At 48.2% G+C, this 20,747-nt stretch overlaps 1 protein-coding gene across 1 annotated transcript in view; it reads right to left on the bottom strand.

The window, feature by feature from the left end:
• Positions 1 to 20,747, bottom strand: part of ASIC2 (acid sensing ion channel 2) — a 651,036-nt gene that overhangs the window by 202,130 nt on the left and 428,159 nt on the right. The gene's annotated exons all lie outside the window — the stretch shown is intronic.

Below are 20,747 nucleotides of genomic sequence, written 5' to 3'. Positions count from 1 at the left end.
TATTTTCCTTGGCAACGTCCTGTCCTTGGGAGTACGGGCTCCACTTGTCAGCTGGACACTTAAACGCTAATAGGCAAAGAAGATAATCCTGTGCTGGTGGGAGCCTGGATTTTCAGGCTCTTCTGGTTATCTGATAAAGTAACTCAGGCACAGAGAGCAGCCTTCTCAGCAGCAGGGCTGCATGGGGGGCTGATAACACTTTCTTTTATGTTCAGGAGCATCTGAATCTCACTTGTGTTATCTAGAAGGGGATTATAATGGCAACGATTGTGTCTAACTGAGACCAGGGAAACACAAAATGACCTTAAAGCACTATTAGTAGCAGGACACTTAGAGGAAAATGTCAATAATTTTACTTCCCCTTTCTAATGTGTTTTTCACCGAAAGCTCTCACAGCTCTTTTCAGTCATTAGCTAAGCAAATCTCACAACCCTCCTGCAAGAAAGGCATTAAACTATTTTACTTTTTAGTAGTGTGAAGGAGCAGTCAATAAGGATGGGGATTGGCAACCCTGTGCTTAAAGACAAAGGTGCTGTGAAATGACCATGGAATACGTGTAAGGAAACAGTCCTGCTGTTCTCCTCCATCAACAAATCGAGTCATTTTCTACTGTATCTTAGACATACCCATTCTCTAGTGGAGAAAGGATTTGCCAAAACTATCCCTGTGGAGGATTACTTGTCAGAGCCCTTGTGGTGCCTGTCTTGTCTCTGATGTTGGCAGATAATTCACAGGCTGAACATTTTTACCTGCCAGAAGGGTGTCGTGCCCCCCCCATACCCCAAAGGACATTTGGAGAGTGTCAACAGCAGTCGCCAGAACATCACAGCCACCTCCTACATGCCAGCATCGTGCTGAGACGTTCTCCAGATGCTCCTGACTTGGAGCAGACAGTAGAGCACTGGAGCATCTGGCTGTGTGTATCTGGTCTTAGCTCATCTGCTGGGCAACTGCCAGCCCCTTCTTGGCAGCTCAAAGGTTCCCAGAGAGGAAAACGAAGACAAAAAGGAAGGTCAGATGAGTGCAAAAAGGGAAGATAAGGAACCAGGCAGGAAGAGAGGTACTAAGTGAAGAACAGCCTTGCTGTCCCTTGTGAATTAATTCTTGGCAGCGTGAGCCTGGTTTCCCCCAGGTTTAGTCCTTACTGAGGCTGTTCCTTGCGTGTTCTGATTGAGACTCTTCCAACAAAGCTAAAATTCGTGTTTGTAAACAACCCTCTTCTCCTCTCAGGTGCTGAGACTCTCCACGTGCCCACACAGATGCCCACTCCCATGGAGGTCTATCAACTCTGATCCCAGCCTGAGTCTATTTGCACAAAAAAAATGTCTAAAGGCAAACTCAAATTCTACAGAAAAATCCAACTTTGCAATTCTCTTCTCGCCTTCATTAAGCTTAATGATTTATGCCTTGTAATCGCCACAAATGGGCAAGAATCCCTGAATCTTAATAATTCTAAGAGTGTCAGAAGTAAATTTTAAAATCCTAAGCAAAAATTAAGTGACCATAAAATGTGTGTTCACCTCCCAAGAGGCAGTTCTGTTTCAACACGACAGCTTAATTAAAAGCTCAGTAAATTGGTCACAACATTTTTTAATAAACAGTCCTTCTCGACTGCATGCAGGAGAGAGATGGTGCCTGTAATGCGGCAGAAGTAATTGAAGTGATCAAAGGTCCCCATTCCTTTGATGACCTCTGCAGCAGCTAAAATCAGCTCGAGCCACTGCTGGGGGGAAGCTGGGGCAGATGAAGAGATGGAAACCACATTTATATTCCACATTTATATGCCCACTCAATGCAAATGAAGATTGCCCAGATTTAACTATGTGGGAAGGGATTTAAAAGTTTGAAGGTGTGGTTGTGCCTTTGCAGCTTCAGTGCTGGGAGTGTGACCCGTTTCACGTGTTCACGTGAGGCTTTGATTTGTCACCCTGCGAAATGTTTGCTCTGAGTCCCATCAGTTACAGCACCTGGAGACTTGGAGGTGGGCATTCCTTGCTTCCAGGGCAGCTCCCTTGTCCTCAGTGAGTGTGTAACCACCAGGCTGGGGGTGAGGTTGGACAGCTGGGACCTGGGCTCAGGAATGCCCCTTTGTAAGGGATTGCCACACATCCAAAAGCCTCCTGGTCATTCTCACTAACCTCTAGTCCCTTTTCAACTTCAGGATGTGAAAAAAAATCATTCCGTTTCAAAATCACCTTCTGTTTTTCTTATTTTTAAACACAAAATGCCCCTCATCCACTCAAATGAAATGTTTTATTTCAGGAGGAATGCAACACTTCATTCAACCTGAAATAACTTTTTCTTTCCCACCCATAAGAGTCAGCGAACCAAAAAATTGGTGATTCCCTCACCTCAACTTGTTCCCCACCTCCTAAGCAGGATGGTCCCTTTATCATCAAACACATCCCGGGTCCCTTCATGGAGCATGTATCCTGAGCAGTTGCCCACGCAGTCAACTCACGCTCTGATCCCATCGCACCAGCCTCTTCACATTCGGTCTCTGCCACAGCATTGAGCCTTCTTTCAATTATTTACTCATTTCTGGTGTCCCTTCCCTTATTTGAGGGTCACAGAAGGAGATCAGGCCCTTCAGGGCTGCGAAAAGGAAGAGCGAGAGCCGCCCCTGGGACCCTCCTTCCCTGTGGTGTCACAGGATTCACTGAGGCCTTTGCCCAAGTCCTTTGCTCATCTCCAAACTCCAAACTCAACAAGTTGAGGGCTGGGGCAGTGCCCCATGAAGCAGGGCTGTCCCCTCTCTCTCACATACATGAGATGTGATGGGGAACCCCGCTAAGATATTCCACCAGGAGCTGACTTCCACCCGTCCCACTCTCCGCTCGCAGAGTCACCCCCCTTTGATCTGTCTCTCTTCTCCAGTTCTTTTTTTTTTTTTTTTCTGAGAGCAACACTCAGATCACAAGTGCTTAAAAAATGAAAGACAAAACTTTTTTCAAATCTCTTCTATAAATGGTGTCACCCTTTCTAACACCCTGGCAAGAAATCAAACTAAGGAGCCCATGGCTTCCAAACCTCTTGGCTTTTTTTTCTTTTGCAAAAGTTATGGAGATTAACTTTTCCACCCAGGCCAATTTAACTTGAACTTCATTCAACCCGAAATAACTTTTTCTTTCCCATCCAGAAGAGTTAGCGAACCAAAAAATTGGGGATTCCCTCACCAAAATTTGGGAATTTTTTGCATTTCCCAACTATTTTCACGTTAGTCTCATGAAAATCTGTGTTACTGGTCACACTGGATATACCACCCCACCCTTCCGCATCTGACGTCTTTACCCATCTCCGTGTGTGGATAAATCCATCCTTGGGACTATTTCCAATGACATCAAACAATCGCTGAGGAGAAAAATTCAAATGGAACGTCCCCAAAGACACCTCAGGGTGGATTTGGGGAAAACATTACACAACTAACTATGAAATCTTTGTGAATACCTTCCAAAACACTCCAGAACCAATTCAATGGCATTTGGCTACCCCTTGCACCTTTTCTTATGATTCACATTGGACCAGCGATGTACAAGTGAAAAGAATTTACTCATAACACTGTGTTTAACTAAAAGTGAGAGAATATTTTCTAAATAATCAGTTGAGGACCAAAGCTGTGGACCAGCATATCTTTGTGGATTCACACACTGAAAGGCTTACACAGTTACCACTGGATCCTCAGCACAGTATAATTCGAGTTATGGAATTTTTTTTCCCCTGCTGAGTCTACCAATCTGCAAATATGAAGATGAAGTTTCTTGCAAAAGCTGACTCTCTGGAAAGAAGCTATTCAGCTAAGATTTATGAATCATATACAACGCCGTCAGGATCGGCTTGCAAATGATTTACTAAACAAAAATGGCTCTGAGTTCATAATGGATGTTACTCAAAACAAGAAATTTGACTGGCGCTATATATTTCATCTATTGGACATAAAATACATTTGCTGTAATAAAGTGAAGATTTAAATGTTAAATATATTCTTTTTTTTTTCTTTTTCCCCACATGTGGATTTGTGCTTAAGAATTCTTCTGGGCTGCTGGAGCTGTGATTGATAACAGCCTCGCTGACAGCTTCACTAACACCGGTTCAGTGTTGGGCAAATTTGCTTTGGAGTATACTTGCCTCGAACAAATATACTTTGGAGTCCATTAAAACTGTTTGTGAATTTGGGTTTGAAGCCTCTGGCAATTTCCACAGCTCCAGAGCTTTTTGGAAGATGGATTGTAGCATCTGCTGGTTCATAGCTCCTAAAACCTGCAGCTGGGAGGGGATAACTGGGAAAAGGGTTTTATCCTGCTGGTGGCCACTGCCAGAGACGGGGTGCTGAGTCTGAATAGCTGGTCCTACAGCTTATTTCTTAGACTGAAGACTTTGCCAGTGCAGAACTCAAAGTCATCCTATAAAAATGCTGATAGCAACTTGTCTTCCTCCCTTCCCCAGCACGAACATCCCAGGGGTGCTCTACAAATGCAACCCCACCCTGATATCCAGTTCTGCCAAAAGCTAGTGAGATATTGCCATCATATTTCTGCACAACATCTTCATTTAGGCTGTCCTGCCCAGACACAGATGCTGTGCCCTTTCAGGACTACAAATGCAACCCCACCCTGATATCCAGTTCTGCCAAAAGCTAGTGAGATATTGCCATCATATTTCTGCAGAACATCTTCATTTAGGCTGTCCTGCCCACAGACACAGATGCTGTGCCCTTTCAGGATGCAATTTCACAGCCACACTAAGGCTACGGGGACAAAACAGAGGTCCCGACCATCACGGTGGATGGCACATGTGTCTCTTCCATCCGTGCCTCACTCCTACATCCTCATGGTCCCACTGGAAATCATCCCATTGTGTTAAAAATACTTTGTTAGAGAGATGATGGACTCGTCTGAGACCATCTCCACATTTCTGACTGTTTCATCCTCTTGGGAGGAGAACATGAAGAGGAACCCAGTGCTTCTGATGCTGGGTGCTGATGCCATGATGCTGCAGACCCAGCTGCATTATTCACCTTGGTACAAACAGGACTGTACCAGGAATGCCACCTGCTGCAGAAATGACACCTGAAATGGCCACACACTCAGACGGACCCACTCCAGCTGCCTGGACAGTGCCTGACAACTGTCATGTTGGGATATTTTGATGTAGACGTCCTAGAGCTGGAATAGATTGAGGGATAAGATTTCTATCCCATGAGGGACAATCCCATGCAGCCTGTGGACCACGGCTCATCAGAAGGAACAGGATCTCCAAGCACTTCTCCCACTGCACACCTGTGACTCACGCAGCCCCTCTTTAACTTCACAAGGTGTTATCTCACGGGGGTTTGCAGGGTGGCTTCCAGCCAGCTGGGGGTCTGGAACTGATCAGAGCTGAGTCTGAGCTCACAGGCTCAGACATACCCGACATCAATTTTAATCACAAAAGAACATCAGGTTCTTCTTCAAAGGAAAACTCTCCTAAAATTTCCTTCAAAGGAAAACTTCTCCTAAAATTTCTGCATTTCCAACGGGACAGGAATGACGAATTCTGCCCAGCTTGTTGGAGAAAATAACTCCTACAGCCCCCACGCCCTGGAGGCACCCCCCTCCCCCAGGAGATGCAGGACCCCGGGGCTGTACAGAAGCCTGCTCAGAAACCCCTCCTCCTGACTTAATCCTGGTTTAAGTCCTGATGCTGTTTCACGGAAGGAAGCAATGTTTTCCAAGACCATGCAGGAGATCACATCTCCAGGTTTGGCCCCAGGCCTCCGGAATCAAAAAAGGAGGCTGCGCTGCATGAGAATGAGATACTAATTAGCTAATAATCTCCAACGGTCAAAGGAAAATGAATATGACTAGCTGTCATTAAGATGGTTTTGAAAGCCTTTCTTTAGTGTATAAAGCACATTAAAAATGATTTCATGATCCATCATGCCGTATGGTTTCTATGGCATAAAAGAGGAATTATCGGCAATCATAAAGCACACAATGACCATCATTTAGCCCTGTCATTAACCGAGGCAGCGAGTGACTGACTCAAACTGTGGCTGCAAATAAAGAACAACGAGCGGGTATTTTCAGTCCCCGGGGGTTTGCTTTGTCCAGCCCACGGGACCACGTTTCACAGCAACTCCTTTCAGGGATGGCAGCTGAATGGGGCTCCTTCCACGCTCCACAGCCTGCCTTTTCTGTCCCGTGGAGTGGCCCTGGGCAACTGTACTCGGGCAGAAATGTTCTGCCCACCCTTGCAAGAGGAGGGCTGAACCAAACCTCATTCTTCACAAGGCAGATAATCACAGAATGGTTTGGGTTGGAAGGGACCTTAAAGATCGTCAAGTTCCAACCCCTCTGCCCTGGGCAGGGACACCTCCCACCACACCAGGTTGCTCCAAGCCCCCTCCAACCTGCCCTTGAACCCCTCCAGGGATGGGGCAGCCACAGCTTCTCTGGCCAACCTGGGCCAGGCTCTCACCACCCTCACACCAAACAAGTTCTTCCCCACAGCTCAGCTCCATCTCCCCTCTTGCAGGGTCAAACCCTTCCCCCTCCTCCTATGGCTCCCCTCCCTGATCCAGAGTCCCTCCCCATCTCTCCTGGAGCCCCCTGAGGGACTGGAAGGGGCTCTAAGGGCTCCCTGGAGCCTTCTCCAGGCTGAAGAGTTGGAGGGGTCAGGTCTCCCTGGAGCCTTCTCCAAGCTGAAGAGTTGGAGGGGTCCAACTCTCTCAGCCTGTCCTCCCAGCAGAGGGGCTCCAGCCCTTGAATGTTCTTAGGGTCAGGGCATTCACAGCTTCTCTGGGCAACCTGGGCCAGTGCCTCACTGAGCCCTTCTGCCAAGCGACAGCTGGCTTCTTCCTTGCAAGTGAAGGAAGGGGTGTCCTTCAGTTTAGCCCCGTTCTGTCTCCAGCCTCTCTCAGCACGGCTCCTGCCAGACACGACAACACAGGTTCCCGACTCCGGTTCGCATCCAAGCTCATGAAGGAATTGAGACCGTGCCAGGCTTTGGAGCCTCCTGTCTTTGATAGCTCAGGGCCAAGAACCATCAATGAAAGTGTTTCATTTTAGACTGTGAAAGCCAGAAACGTCTCAATGGGCAAGAAGAAAGGAAAAACAAGAAAGAGACAAGAAAGGTCAATGTTTCCTGCAAAAATCCTGCAGGTGACACCGGTCCCCTCCGCTTTCTGGCACCATCTGCAAACTGACATTCAGGAGGCTCCACATGGCTTGAGAAGATCCCTCTGCAAAGAGTGGTCAGTTCGAATAAATCATCCCTTTCCCTGAACGGGGGCAGCTGCAGGTGCAGCAAACAGCCACGGAGAGCAACCCTCCTCTCTGCTGACAGCAAAATATCCAAACACAAACCGTTTGGTGGGCTCTGACAGCTGCTTCTGCAGCTGAAACAAGATAGAAATACATCTTATTAACTCAAGGTTGTGGTCTGAAGAGACTTGTTATTTTTCCTGCAGCACAGGCAAAGGGGTAACATCAATTGTTGGGGTGGCTCTTGGCTCTTTTTGGTTGGTGAATGGTAAATATTGCTCAGGTCTCAATGGCAGCGCAGCCACGGGGACTCTGGGAATAACTCCACTGGGGTTTTAGCAGCAGGGCTTCAAGGAACAGCTTCTGGGAGCCACGCAGCCCCAGGTGGTGCTCACCTCTTGCAATGGTGGCTGGACATCACCTCTAGACCCATCCCTGGGGTCGGGCAAAACCACTCTCCTGCCTGACATTCAGGAGACATTAATAGAATCATGGAATGGTTGGGGTTGGAAGGAACCTTAAAGCCCATCCAGTGCCACCCCCTGCCCTGGGCAGGGACACCTCCCACCACACCACGTTGCTCCAAGCCCCCTCCAACCTGCCCTTGAACCCCTCCAGGGATGGGGCAGCCACAGCTTCTCTGGCCAACCTGGGCCAGGCTCTCACCACCCTCACACCAAACAAGTTCTTCCCCACAGCTCAGCTCCATCTCCCCTCTTGCAGGGTCAAACCCTTCCCCCTCCTCCTAGGGCTCCCCTCCCTGATCCAGAGTCCCTCCCCATCTCTCCTGGAGCCCCTTGAGGGACTGGAAGGGGCTCCAAGGTCTCCCTGGAGCCTTCTCTTCTCCAGGCTGAACCCCCCCAACTCTCTCAGCCCCCCCTCCCAGCAGAGGGGCTCCAGCCCTCCCAGCATCTCCATGGCTCTTCATCTCCTCCCTGCTGTGCCCCCCCCCAGGTTACACTGGGAGGTGGGAGCTGGTTCCCACAGCAAGACTGGTTGGTATCACAAAGCTGGTTTTGTCATCCAGGGGTTTCCCCGGATCAGAGAGTCCCTTGAAGCAGCTGGGACAGATAACAGATGCGCTGCATAAGTCCTTGCTCAAACTGTCACCTTCCAGAGTCTGATTTAGCGCTACATCTTGAAGTGAGAGATAAATCCTCATCAGCACAGAAAAGCCCACGGACCAGCCCAGCCACCCCCCCACTAAACTTACCCAGCTGACACACCTCGAGAAGCACTACAAATATCTCAAGGTCAGAAATGCTTTTCTGCAAGCCTTATTCTCTTTTATTAGGTCTTTCAGCCCTATGAAAACGTACTAGAGAGGCTTTTATGCAGGAACGAGCAAAATTTGAAGTCCAGTCTTTTTCTATTACTGTAACTCTAATGACTTCTTTGGAGTTACCACTAAACCAGAGAGCAGGTTAGTCTGCTGCTCCTTTACAAACAAAATAAACCTCACAGCCATAATTATGCAAATGAAAGAGGAAAGGAGGAATTTAACTGCCCTAAAGACAGGACAATCTGCAGGCTAAGTCTTGGAAGAGGAGTGAGGAACTTGAGAAAGAACCACCAACCATCTCCATAGTGTTTTGGTGCCATTAAATAGGGAGGGATCTGGGCTGGGACAGTGATGGGGAAGGAGGTTCAGGTGCTGATCCTGGAGATAGGTGACACCTGAGTGGCAGCTCCGAGGTGGCCCTGGGGCACCTGGGGTGGGCAGGGATTCATATCACAACACCATGAAAGAAACCTGTGGTTTGGGTCCTGCAGTCTGCAAAATTAAAGTATTTTCACGGATCAGTTCAAAAGTCTGCGTAAATGTCTCTCCACATCACATCCCTTTTCTCTCCAAGCCCCCAAACACAAAGAAATCCCCCCAACCCAGCTGAAATGCTGTTTTTCTGCCTTAACATTTAGATATTAAGGTTTTAGATGTTTTAATTATTTAGATGCTAATTTAGATAATGATTTCTTTTCCACAGGGCCCAACATTGCCCCATATGGGGCTGCTCACGGTGGATTTTGGGACCTGGGAACATGCTGAGCTTGTGGAAAAGCTTGAAACAAAACCTCAGGTGATGCACAGCAGCTTGTGTTTTAGGAGAACATGTCCCTCCTGGCAGGAGAGGACAAAGTGCTGCTGGATGGAAGGGGCTGGGGTACCAGGCTGCAGAGACCCTGGCAGGGGTTTCACATCCTGCTTGTGCCCAAACCCACGAGCACCACGCTGTGCAACCACTTCAGCTGCAATAAAGATTAAGGGAGTGAGATTCAAGCTGCTCGGGTGCCTGCCCGGGGTCTTCTTTTTTACCTTTCGCATTCTTTTTTTGGGGGGGGTACATCTCCCTTCCCAAATCTTAAAGGCCAGACTTTCAAAGATGTTCTCGTTCCACAACAGCTGTGAACATCTGGCCCGAAGCCTTCAATCAGGGGCTGCTGGGGGCAAGAGAGGAAAATATGTTCTTTCTGCAGGGGATGTAAAAAAAAAATTATATATATATATATATATAAAAAAATCACCTTGTGTTTTCTCCGCTCTTCTGAGCAAATGAAGGGTTGTCTCTTGAAGCAGAAGCGTGGAGGGAGGCAGGGCTGGGCCGGGCAGAGGGGTGGAAAGGGAGGAGAAGGCTGTGGAGGGAGGTTATTGATCCGATGGGGCTGGCAGGATGCCCCCAGCCCGGCTCCCTCACGTGGGAGAGGATTTTATCCTCCTTGGAACACGTTGCCCCCGGCCTCGGTGCAGATCGTGCGGATGAATGGCTCGAAATGAAACCTCCGCTCATGCAAAAAAGAGCAGGGTGAGTTTCCAGCAGAATATTTCTCTCCTGGCAGGAGAAAGCAACCGCCGTGTGGCATTTGCACAGGGGGCTGCTGGTGGGCAGGCAGCTACGGCGGAGCGACTCCAGCATCCCTTGCCCAGCTGCAGTTATATTTCTCCCCACCACACGTTAGAGCTGAGCTCTTTCTTCTGCCTCCTGCTGAAATGCAGTGAAGACGCAGGCAGCTACGGCGGAGCAACTCCAGCATCCCTTGCCCAGCTGCAGTCATAGTTCTCCCCGCTGCATGTTAGAGCTGAGCTCTTTCTTCTGCCTCCCGCTGAAACGCAGTGAAGATGAACAAATCAAAAAGTGCCTGCTCCCTGCCATCACCCCAGGGCCAGATCGGCTCGACCCAAACCAGGATTAAACCAGATGTATCTTTAGACTGGTTCCACATTCTGAGATGTTCCCGAGCTTCACCTCCTTCTGCTCTGCTAAGGCTCATGCCTCCTGGAGCAGTCAGGCCACAGGAGACAGAGAAACATATAACCACAATCAGTCTTGAGCTGGAGAAACCCAGTTGGGTCCTCATCCTAAATACACATCAGTTTTGTTGGTCTTGGATTTTTTTTTTCCCCCCAATATCTGCAGCAAAATACGGCCACAGCTCCCTGGAGGAAAGGTTGGTAGGTGATGGCTCAGCAAACGCTGCCTGAACAACTCGAAAGGGGGTTTGACAACCTCAGCTCCAGGGAACAGCCTGTTTGCAGTAGTAACACCCTCCTCCTGAGACCCCACCTGGAGCTTTGGAGTCCTCAACATAGAAAGGACATGGACCTCTTGGAACGGGTCCAGCAGAGTCCACGAAGACCATCAGAGGGCTGGAGCACCTCTGCTATGGAGACAGGCTGAGAGAGCTGGGGGGGTTCAGCCTGGAGAAAACAAGGCTCTGGGGAGACCTTAGAGCCCCTTCCAATATCTGAAGGGGGCTACAGGAGAGTCAGGGAGGGACTCTTTGTCAGGAGATGTAGTGACAGGACAAGGGGTAATGGTTTTAAATTGGAAGAGGGGAGATTGAGATGAGATGTGGGGAAGAACTTGTTTGGTGTGAGGGTGGTGAGAGCCTGGCCCAGGTTGGCCAGAGAAGCTGTGGCTGCCCCATCCCTGGAGGGGTTCAAGGGCAGGTTGGAGGGGGCTTGGAGCAACCTGGTGTGGTGGGAGGTGTCCCTGCCCAGGGCAGGGGGTGGCACTGGGGGGGCTTTAAGGTCCCTTCCAACCCAAACCATTCTATGATTCTATGATAATGATCCCAGAGAGGCTCCCTCCAGCAAGAGAAGAGTCTTACAGTGGTTCTTAGCTCACCTGAAGTCCCCATGAACCCCAGCAAGGAGCACCAACTGCCAGGCAGAGCCCTGAGCACCGTAAGCACAAGCCCCATTTCTCTCTCATTTACACCAAAATTCAAACTCACCCCCCAGAGGTGGGAAGCCAGACACAGAACTCTGTGTCTCCTCGGCCTCCCCACTGTCAGGCCACACAATAAGCCCGGCCGGGGTATTTAAAAATAACCACACGGTATTTAAAAGCAACCTTCAGTTAAGAAGTTGTGAGGTGGAAGCACCTGCGACCAGCCCTCGTTGCAGAAGGAACAAGAAGCTCCTGCTGTTCAAGAGCTGAATCCCGAAGGCAAGAAGCAACCGCAGGCTCCATTTACCAGGAAGAAACATCTAATAAGAATGAACACACATGATCATTTGGAGCTAGTTAAAAAGTCTTTTAACAGCTTTCCCCAAAACATGATTTTTGCCCAAGGCTGACAGCTTTTTCTCTTCTTGTCAGACACAGGAACAACAAAGTAGCCTGAGAGAGAGGAGACTCCAGGTCCATGAACCTGCAGACATGACTCTCCTCGGGTTTACGCCAGCACAAACCAAGAGTAACTCTGTTTTTTAGACTTGGTGATTCTGCTTCTGCATTACAGTAAGTCTGCAAATGTCGTTTTGCCTTTTCATGGAAGAAGAATAACCGTATTTCTGCCTAATACCCTAAATTTTCTGCCATCCTCACTGCCTGTCCAGAAACGAGCCAGCACGGTTCAGTGAGGAGCACGAGGTTCTTCTCCACTCCCTCCTCCTCCCCACTGCCTGGGACGCAGTCAGATACGGTTCTGTTATGATTACTTTAATTTTGCTTTCATCAAAACCAGATGAAAACCCTTCCCCGGAGGCTGTTGGCAAGGACAGAAATGGGAAATGCAGATGAGTGGTCTCTACTGATAATTCCATGGCATTTCCCAGTTGCACCAGAAGCCACACGGCCAACGAGGTCAGGTCTCGGGGCGATGCCTGGGCTGGGCAGCTGCTGTTTAACGCCTGGCAATCCCCCTGCCTGCAGCAGTTTGTTTACTTTTTGATTATTTACCAGTTTCAAGCTCCAGGGATGAGCTGGGGAGACGGGTGGGATGTTGTTTGTTAGTTTGTTTGCGCTGGGGGAGTTGTCTGGGGTTTATTTTACAGATTTCATCTCTGGGATTCTGTGTTTTCCCCAACGACAGCCCTCTCTTACATCAAGAGATTTTTCCACCACTCTGAATTTATATACTCTGCAACTATTGACTCCGCACAGCTGGACCGAGGAGGTCATCCTAAATATTCTTCACCCTTTCCTCTTGCAGAGGGAGAAGGCAATAGCAATCAAATATTTATTTTAGATCCCAACTATCTAGCACAGATGCCTGGGGTTTACCCGGGGCTTTCAAAGCCCTTCTAAATAAACTCCCAAATATTTTCTTTTTTTTTTCTTTTTTTTTTTCCCCTTGTATTTGGAAAAACACAGGCATATGCAGTCCTTTTACTGTGGCACTTCCCAAGCTGTTTCTGGCTGTTTGCTCTCCCTGTAAAGTTTCTTAGCCATGAGGGCATTATAAAACCTCCCTCCATCTCCTCCCCCTCTTCCTTCCCTCCTCCCCTCGTCCCACCTTCCCTCCCCTCACAGATGCTTCAGCGCCAACCGTCTATCGCGCGTTTAGTGGCTCTGGGCCATTAAAACCCAGGTCTGGAATTAGTGCTGGAGAGTTTTCGTCACCACTCCAGAATGGTTTTTTATGGGCAATTGATGGGAAGCCACAGACGGCTGTTGACAGTGCAGAGAGATGAAGCAGTTTAACGTGCAGGGGAAGCCTGGCCAGTCCATCCGCCCGCCTTCAGTGGCCAATCTCTAAAGGAATAAATGATGCTCATAAACACATCATTTTTATTTTTTTTTCTCCAAATCATTATGCACTCCCTCTCCACAGCGCGGTTCTGCAGGCAGGGCCTGATCCAACACCCCCGAATCCCTGGGGAGTCCATCCTGCCAACCTGGCACAGATGCACGAACCATTCAGAGTCAGAATTACTGAAGAGTGGAGGTGCCCGGGGAGGAGCTCGGTGAAATTTAGACCCTCAAATGCAAGATTGCAATTAGAAAATGCCAGGTGTTCGGCTTAATCCTCAATGTGCTGGACCACAATGTTCCCTGGGCATCTGAAGTTGTATCTCTGTGCTCCCAATCCTAGTTTTGAGCCCACTTTGGCCCCTTTTCGGTACAGACAGGAAAATATCTTCTTTTTCCAGGATACCCTACTGCTACAAACACCTGTGGAAACAAATCCAAGATCATCTCCTCCTCAGTGAAATTCATACTGCATTTCCTACCAGAAATACAGAGGATGTTTTCCCACCTCCCCTTTTGCAGAAAAGCTTTTAACATAATCAGACCTGAGGAAGACAGAGCAGAAGAAGAAGAAGAAGAAGAAGAAGAAGAAGAAGAAGAAGAAGAAGAAGAAGAAGAAGAAGGACTCCGGTGTGGGGCAACTGGGGTATGCAGGAAGGCCCTGTTCTCCTCCATTTTACTTTATTGGCTTTACTGTTGCTGCTCATTTAAAGTCATGTTAGAAACCAAAATAATAATAATAAGGAAAAAATAACAGTTACAGATGAAGGCTCTCAAGTGCCAGAGGAGATTTGATGGGAAGCTGGATCATCAGAGCTCTGCAGCATTTGGTGCCTGACTTATCTGTGCAGGATGGGGCTCACTGGGGACTTCTAGAAGTTGGGACTTGGTAGAGATTTAATGAACAAAGGAGACAAATTCAATCTCCACAATCCTTTTTTGTCCTCTGGTAAATATTGCCCTTGAATTTCATGCTATGCACTCGGCCAGAAAAAAGCTAATGATCCAAGATGTAAACATTTTATTTCCTGTCTCCAAAGCTAAGCACAGCTTTAACCCTTGCCCAGCAAACCATCAGCAGCTGTCAAGAAAGCTTTTATGGTCTTAAAGGGTAAGATCCTGGGCCTGCCGAAGTCAATGGGACTTTTGTCATTGCCTGGGGGCATTTTGAGGAAAAAGGAATGAGGAAACCACCAAGGACAGAAAAAGAATTGTTCTCAGATGCTCCCCCCGCAGCAGATGCAGGCTGGCTGCGAGCAGAGACCCTGCAAGTCAGACTGCCCAAGACATTCAACCTGCAATTACATCAAGATATGCCACGCAAATTGGAATATTAAATTTATCAGGCATTTTGTCCTCCAAAAGCGGGCAATCTAAGAGGAAGCAGATGCTTTGGATGGAACTGGGAGGGTGTTGAAAGGAGAGATGCCCTGCCTGAGCTGGGCTTCTTTTAAGGGCAGCAGAAATCAATTCAGAGTCAATACTGTTAACAGGGTCGGGGGCAATTCATCTCAGCCTAAAGTAGATGCCTTCAGTTGGTCAGTTGGTTCCCACCCTAAACCCCACTGTCCATAAAGGCACCTGAGGGTGACCAGCTGATGTAGCCTTATACAACTGTAATGGAGGGGCTTTGATGTGAGATGAATCTGACCCCTCAGGGGAGGAGGAACTAAACCCAATGTTCAACAGAGAAATGATGACAACTTTAATTTGTCATTCCCTTTCTTCTCTGGAACCACCTGTGGACCACCTAGGTGGATGAAGGGGCCGTGCCAGCCATCATGCAACCGACTGCCTGGAAAAAACATTCTCCGGGCTTGGCCAGAAGCCACAGCATGGATTTTAACCCTGAATACACGGTGATGCCGTTGCTTTCACCCTTTCCCAGGCTTTTGAGGATTTCCAACACGTTGGAGGTTGCAGCAGCTTGTGTGGGCACACAGTATGGCCACCTTCCCTCCGTCTGCTGCTCTATTCTCAGAGACGTCTGAGAGCACGAGGGATGAAAAATGAGCAGCCGAGCCATTTCATTCAGTCCCAATCATCATTAATAGAAGAACAGGGGGGAAAATGCCCTCGTATAATTTAAGCAACTGTTTGCTTAATGTTTCTGGCCATGACAGGAGAGCGTACGGTTGATTATCCTTAGTAGGTGCAGGATTATTTTTGACCTGAAGTATTTCTTGCTTATTGTGCAACCTCTGTCTCAAGCACTGAGCCTGCCTCTCTCTGTCTTATCCAGATTCCTTTCAGAGACACAGCCCAAGTCAAGATTGAGCAGCAATTTGTTTTTGTTTACTTGGCCAATTAGGGTCAAGTTAATGAAGCATCGGGTGGAAAACAGCATCTCTTGTTAGGTTGCCACAGCAGCAATTAAAGTTCTCTTGAAAGAAGGTTAAGGAATTAATTGCAGTGTTTCTTTAGATACAAAAAATAAGCAGGGGTTCTGTCTTAGCTGGTTTGAGGAGCTCACGAACCCGTCTGGTCTCATGGACAGCATTTATTGACAGCACAGTGGAGTGAGCTCACTCTTTATTGAGCCCTTGCTGGTGTTTGAGGGAGAACGTGTGTTGGAAAAGCAGGCAGCAGCCCTCAGAAAGACAAGTACTGGTAAAGTGAAGGACGTGTTCTCTGGAGTTGCTGTCCCTTGGCTACCCAAATCTCATCAAGACCAATGGCCTGTTGAGTAATAAACTCCTCAAGAACAGGCTGAACGATTTGGAAAGTGAACCCAGGGTGATCATGTCCTGGCCCTTCAGTGATGGTCAACTAGGCAAGGGGAGCAAAGAGGTGGGGAGAGCTCTGCTCCATCCTCTCTCTGACCTCCTCTAGAATCCTGGGCTGCTTCTGCCACACTCCTGGAATGAAATCAGTGCAATCTTTACCCTCCCCACACTGGGGGCATTTTGACTCTCATCTCACTCCATCTCCACTCCAGGGGCTGATGGAGGGAGTGTAGCCCTGTCTGACCAGCTCCGCCACCGATGACAAGCGCAGACCCCTCTTATTTAACTGCCTGGACAAAACTCTCTGTTAAACTGGAAGATGAGCCAAGAGTTCATGTCAGAGGCTTCCAGATGAATTGATCTTACGGGATCATTTTAATCAGAAAAAAAAATGAGGCATCCTGTAAACCCATGAAATTAAAATGCGAAAGAAAAGGCACCATCTGCAGAGGTAGAAGTAACTGAGGGGCCAGACCAAGGGCCAAGGGCAGGTGTCTGACATGCTGGGTTGTGATACCTTGAGAAAAGAGACCAGTTGTATCACAGAAGATTCCAAGATTCACAGATTTCAAGGTAAAAGTTGTTGAAGGTACCAGAATTACGCAGTGCAAGTTTAGCCTCTGCCCATCGAACTCATCTGCTGATTTGGCTCTTGGTGGCAGGTTTGAAGGAGAGGACACAGGAACGCGTGAGCCTCTCTAACCTGGGGAGTTTTTCCAGCCAGAGATGAGGAGCTTTCAGGAGAATCCCCCAAAATGCTGAGTGTGACAGCGAGAGGATCAAGCTGCCTCATTTTAAACATTAAAAGTGCATTGCCCAACCTGGAACATTTGCAAAATTCTTTGTAGAGATTGGCACCAGAAAATTTTACCCTGCAGGTAGCTTTGGAATAGATGAAAAAGCTACACTGTCAGCCTTAAATTATATTTTTCTTCTTCCATCAGCAAAGTCACACCACAGCAGTCTTCCAGGGTCACATAAAGCTTTGCTGGACATTTTCTTCACAAAGAAAACTCAACAAAACTGGTTTGGTTTGATTTTGGATTTCTCCGCTCTGGGCGATTCGAAGGCAAGAATGCTGGAAAAGGGTATTTAGAAAGCACTAAGGATTTACCATCTTAAAAGCAGGTTTTTTAAAAGCATTTTTAGGTAGATGCCTCAAATTGCTAAACCTCTAGCTACTTGATAGAAAATCAGCATTGTTGCTGACGCTGAGTTTCAGTCCAAAGCCCTTGAACTTTCTGTCCCAGGCAGAGAGATGAGATGAGATTACCCCGTCGCTCCCTGCAGCAGCCTTTTCAGATTGAAGGACTGTCAGAAAGTCCCTCCTGGGTCTCCTCTTCCTGCAGCAAAACAGCTTGGGAAGGGGTAGGAAAGGAAGCAGAGAGGGTCTGTGTTTCCACCCATCACAAAATCCTGCATTAAACAAAACAGGCTCAGAGATGCAGACAAGCAAGTTAAGTGCCACTGAGTCCAGTGACTTCATCCAAGGCCCTTTGTACCAATTCCCCAAAACAATCATTAATTAAATCATCACACACTATTTTTTCCCTCGTGGTCTCTGACTCAAGGCACAAGAAGAACCTGCCCTGGGCAGTGACGGAGCCTGTTTCCTGCAGGATCCTCTTGCATCAGGAAAAAAAAAAAAAAAAGAAACAAGAAGAAAAGAAATCCAAAAAGGCATGTTTGAAATGGAGGAGATATTTTTGAACAACTGCAGACAGCGTTCTCCCCTGCTTCCTCCTGCCACTCAATACATTATAAATGCGCTTTCTCTGCCGAAGGGACGGGGAAAGCAGCCTAAGTCCTGCTGAAATTAATGGCCTGTGCGGTTTACTTTTATCTGGCAGGTTTTGTTTTTCAGAGCCGGGTGGAAAGCAATTCATTTTGAAATTAAATAGATAAAAAGGCATCTCGGAGTCGGGATCAAAAGCCGTGAAAGAGAAGATTTGCACAGCATGGCCACGGAGATGACCTCTGTCGTTTCTTATGTCCACTCCATTTGTTGCTTATCTGGCTCCGCAGTGTGTTAAACATCCCTGGGTATTTCTGCAGTGACCTTCATGGCCACAGCTGGATCAGTCATCGGTGACAAGGACTGATGTTTGCAGGCTGTGGAGGTGAATCCTCGCTTGCAGCTTTCCTCCCCTCTCCCCAAGGAACCAACCCTCTGGGTAATTTTCATAATCATTCTATTCTGCTGGAAGACGGTATGTAAATAAAATTTCAACATGCTTCACAAAGCGTTTATTGATGTTGATGAATTTCTTGGGGAGTGTAACACTTCCTGAGCCAAATATTCATTTTTTTTTTTCTTTCTGTTGTGCATTTTCATCTCCGCAGCCTCATTTTTCCTAGAGAAAATCCCGTTGCTCCAAATTGCCTCCTGCCACTTGGCTCATGCCAGAACCCACGAGAGCCTCTTGGTCAGTTTTAAACACGTCGGGTGCCTCCTTCCAGAGAGCTCTGAGCAACTTCGAAATAAGATGTCTCTCCTGCTGGATTTTATTTCTTTGTCAGAAATCGATCCTCTCTTTCCTCTCCCTCACTGTTCTTAACAGAGCTTGAAATCACTGCATTTCTCTGCCGTCTGCTGGCTCTTCCCTCACCACTCCGTGCCGTGCTGCAGCTACAGAGGGACCACATCTCCTCCTGGTTCCTCGTGGAGCCCACCACGGGGCTCTCCACACACTGGGGTTGTCACAGCTCCTGGGGGACACCTCACCCTGCCTGTGGGATGGGAGATCCTGGAGCTTCCAGACCAGCTGAGATGCCCCAAAAGCCCTTGAGGACAGTGAGGCTGCTTCCCTGCCAACCAACAGCATGGTCCCAGTTCTCTTTTATGGTCTTATGGTGCTCCTTCTGTCCAGAGGGAGAAATGTCACCCCGAGAAGCTCCCACAGGGTGCACGTGGTCCAGCCAAGGGGCCGTGGCCAGGAGGCACCTCATCTCAGCCCCCAAACCTGCCCGCTGAAACACACTGGCCCCGAGTTTTTCCTGAGAACCCAGCTGAGCAGGGATCCCTCAGCCAGGATAAACCAAACACAGAAAAGTAAAGGTCAGTGATAGATAATATTTGAGTAAAACTCTCCAGGAACTGCTGGAGCAGATCAGAAAAATACCCCAAAAATGCAATTTTCTCTGCAGGAATGACTTCCCGTACAGTGTGTGCCAAAATACACCCTGGTGCAAACTTCACTCTTCTCTTCAAGAGAAAGCCCCAGTGTCTGCCCGAGTCTCAGAGCTGGGGAACACACTACCTGCCCTTGGCCTTCCCAAAAAATTACAAATTAGAGGGAAGAAAAACAATTTATTGTTTTTAAGGGAGCATTTCACTTCACCAGGTCCTGTGATAGGGTCTGGCCACACTTCCCAGTATAAACTGCTGGGGGCTGGGGACCAGTTCACCCCGTTGGCTCAGGGTGATGGTCTGAATTCTGTTGTGAAAAGTCGGAAAAGCCACCCCAACCAAAAAGCTCTCTTCACTGTTTTTAAAACCAAAATAAAACCAGGAAAAAACTGGCTGGCAATACAAAGGAGAAATTTTCAATTTGCAGGGAAAAAATGCTCAATCTTTTGTTTTAAAAAAAACCAACTTGGAAGTTGAAACATTTAGCTGAAAACACCAAAAGGAGGCCAAAAGATTGTTTTTGAATCTTATTTTCTTCTACTTTTTTTTTTTATTATTTTAACAGAACATATTAAAATACGAAGAATTCTGGAATAGTCTCTGAAAATACTGACTTTGCAGAGCTCAGGCATTGATTAGGATTAGAATGTTATTTAAAGAATAGGAAAACATGAAAAATTTCCCTCTGAAACGCTTCATATTGCCTTCCCCAGACCTGGCCGTTGCTGGTTTGGTTCTTTTCACACCCTTTGCTTTCTGGTTGGGTTGATGACCTCCTCTGGGGGCAACAATCATCCCATAAGGTCACCCCCAACTGGTGGCTCTGTCAGGGCAGTGGCCGGGTGGTCCATGAGGTGTGAGGATGACACAGGGAACCAGCTGCAGTGTCCCGGGGAGGGAATCCACTGAATGGAAATAAGAAACAACCCAAACCCAGCTCCTGCACAACCCAGCAGCACGCTGAGCATCCTCAGATGAGTGAAATTATAGGTTTCGGTTTGGGGTTTGGTGTCCTGGGGCTCTCAGAGCTTTCTGTAGCTCCAGGAGCAGGAGGTGTGCTGGCAGGGAGCATCCTTCCCTTCATCCTTCACTCGCAGGGGGCTGACCTGCTGGAGAGCACCTCTGAGGAGAAAGACCTAAAAGTCCTGGTGGACAATAGGATCACCATGAGCCAACAGTGTGCCCTTGTGGCCAGGAAGGCCAATGGCATCCTGGGGGGCATCAAGAAGAGTGTGACCAGCAGGTCCAGAGAGGTCATCCTGCCCCTCTGCTCTGCCCTGGGGAGGCCCCATCTGGAGCACTGGGACCAGTTCTGGGCTCCCCAGTTCAAGAAGGACAGGGAACTGCTGGAGAGGGGACAGGAGAGGGCTACAAAGATGATGAGGGGACTAGATGTCCCTCTGATGAGGAAAGGCTGAGGGACTTGGGTCTTTTTGGTCTGGAGAAGAAAAGGCTGAGGGGGGATCTGATCAACACCTATAAATACTTCAAGGGTGGGTGTCAGGAGGATGGGGCTGGTCTTTTTTCAGTGGTGCCCAGGGACAGGACAAGAGGAAATGGGCACAAACTTAAACATAGGAAGTTCCACCTAAACATGAGGAGGAACTTCTTCGCTTTGAGGGTGGCAGAGCCCTGGAACGGGCTGCCCAGGGAGGTGGTGGAGTCTCCTTCTCTG

Source organism: Calidris pugnax, unplaced genomic scaffold, assembly GCF_001431845.1.
Source record: "Calidris pugnax isolate Ruff unplaced genomic scaffold, ASM143184v1 scaffold167, whole genome shotgun sequence".
Classification (NCBI taxonomy): Eukaryota; Metazoa; Chordata; class Aves; order Charadriiformes; family Scolopacidae; genus Calidris; species Calidris pugnax.
This window is presented reverse-complemented; position numbering and strand designations above follow the sequence as displayed.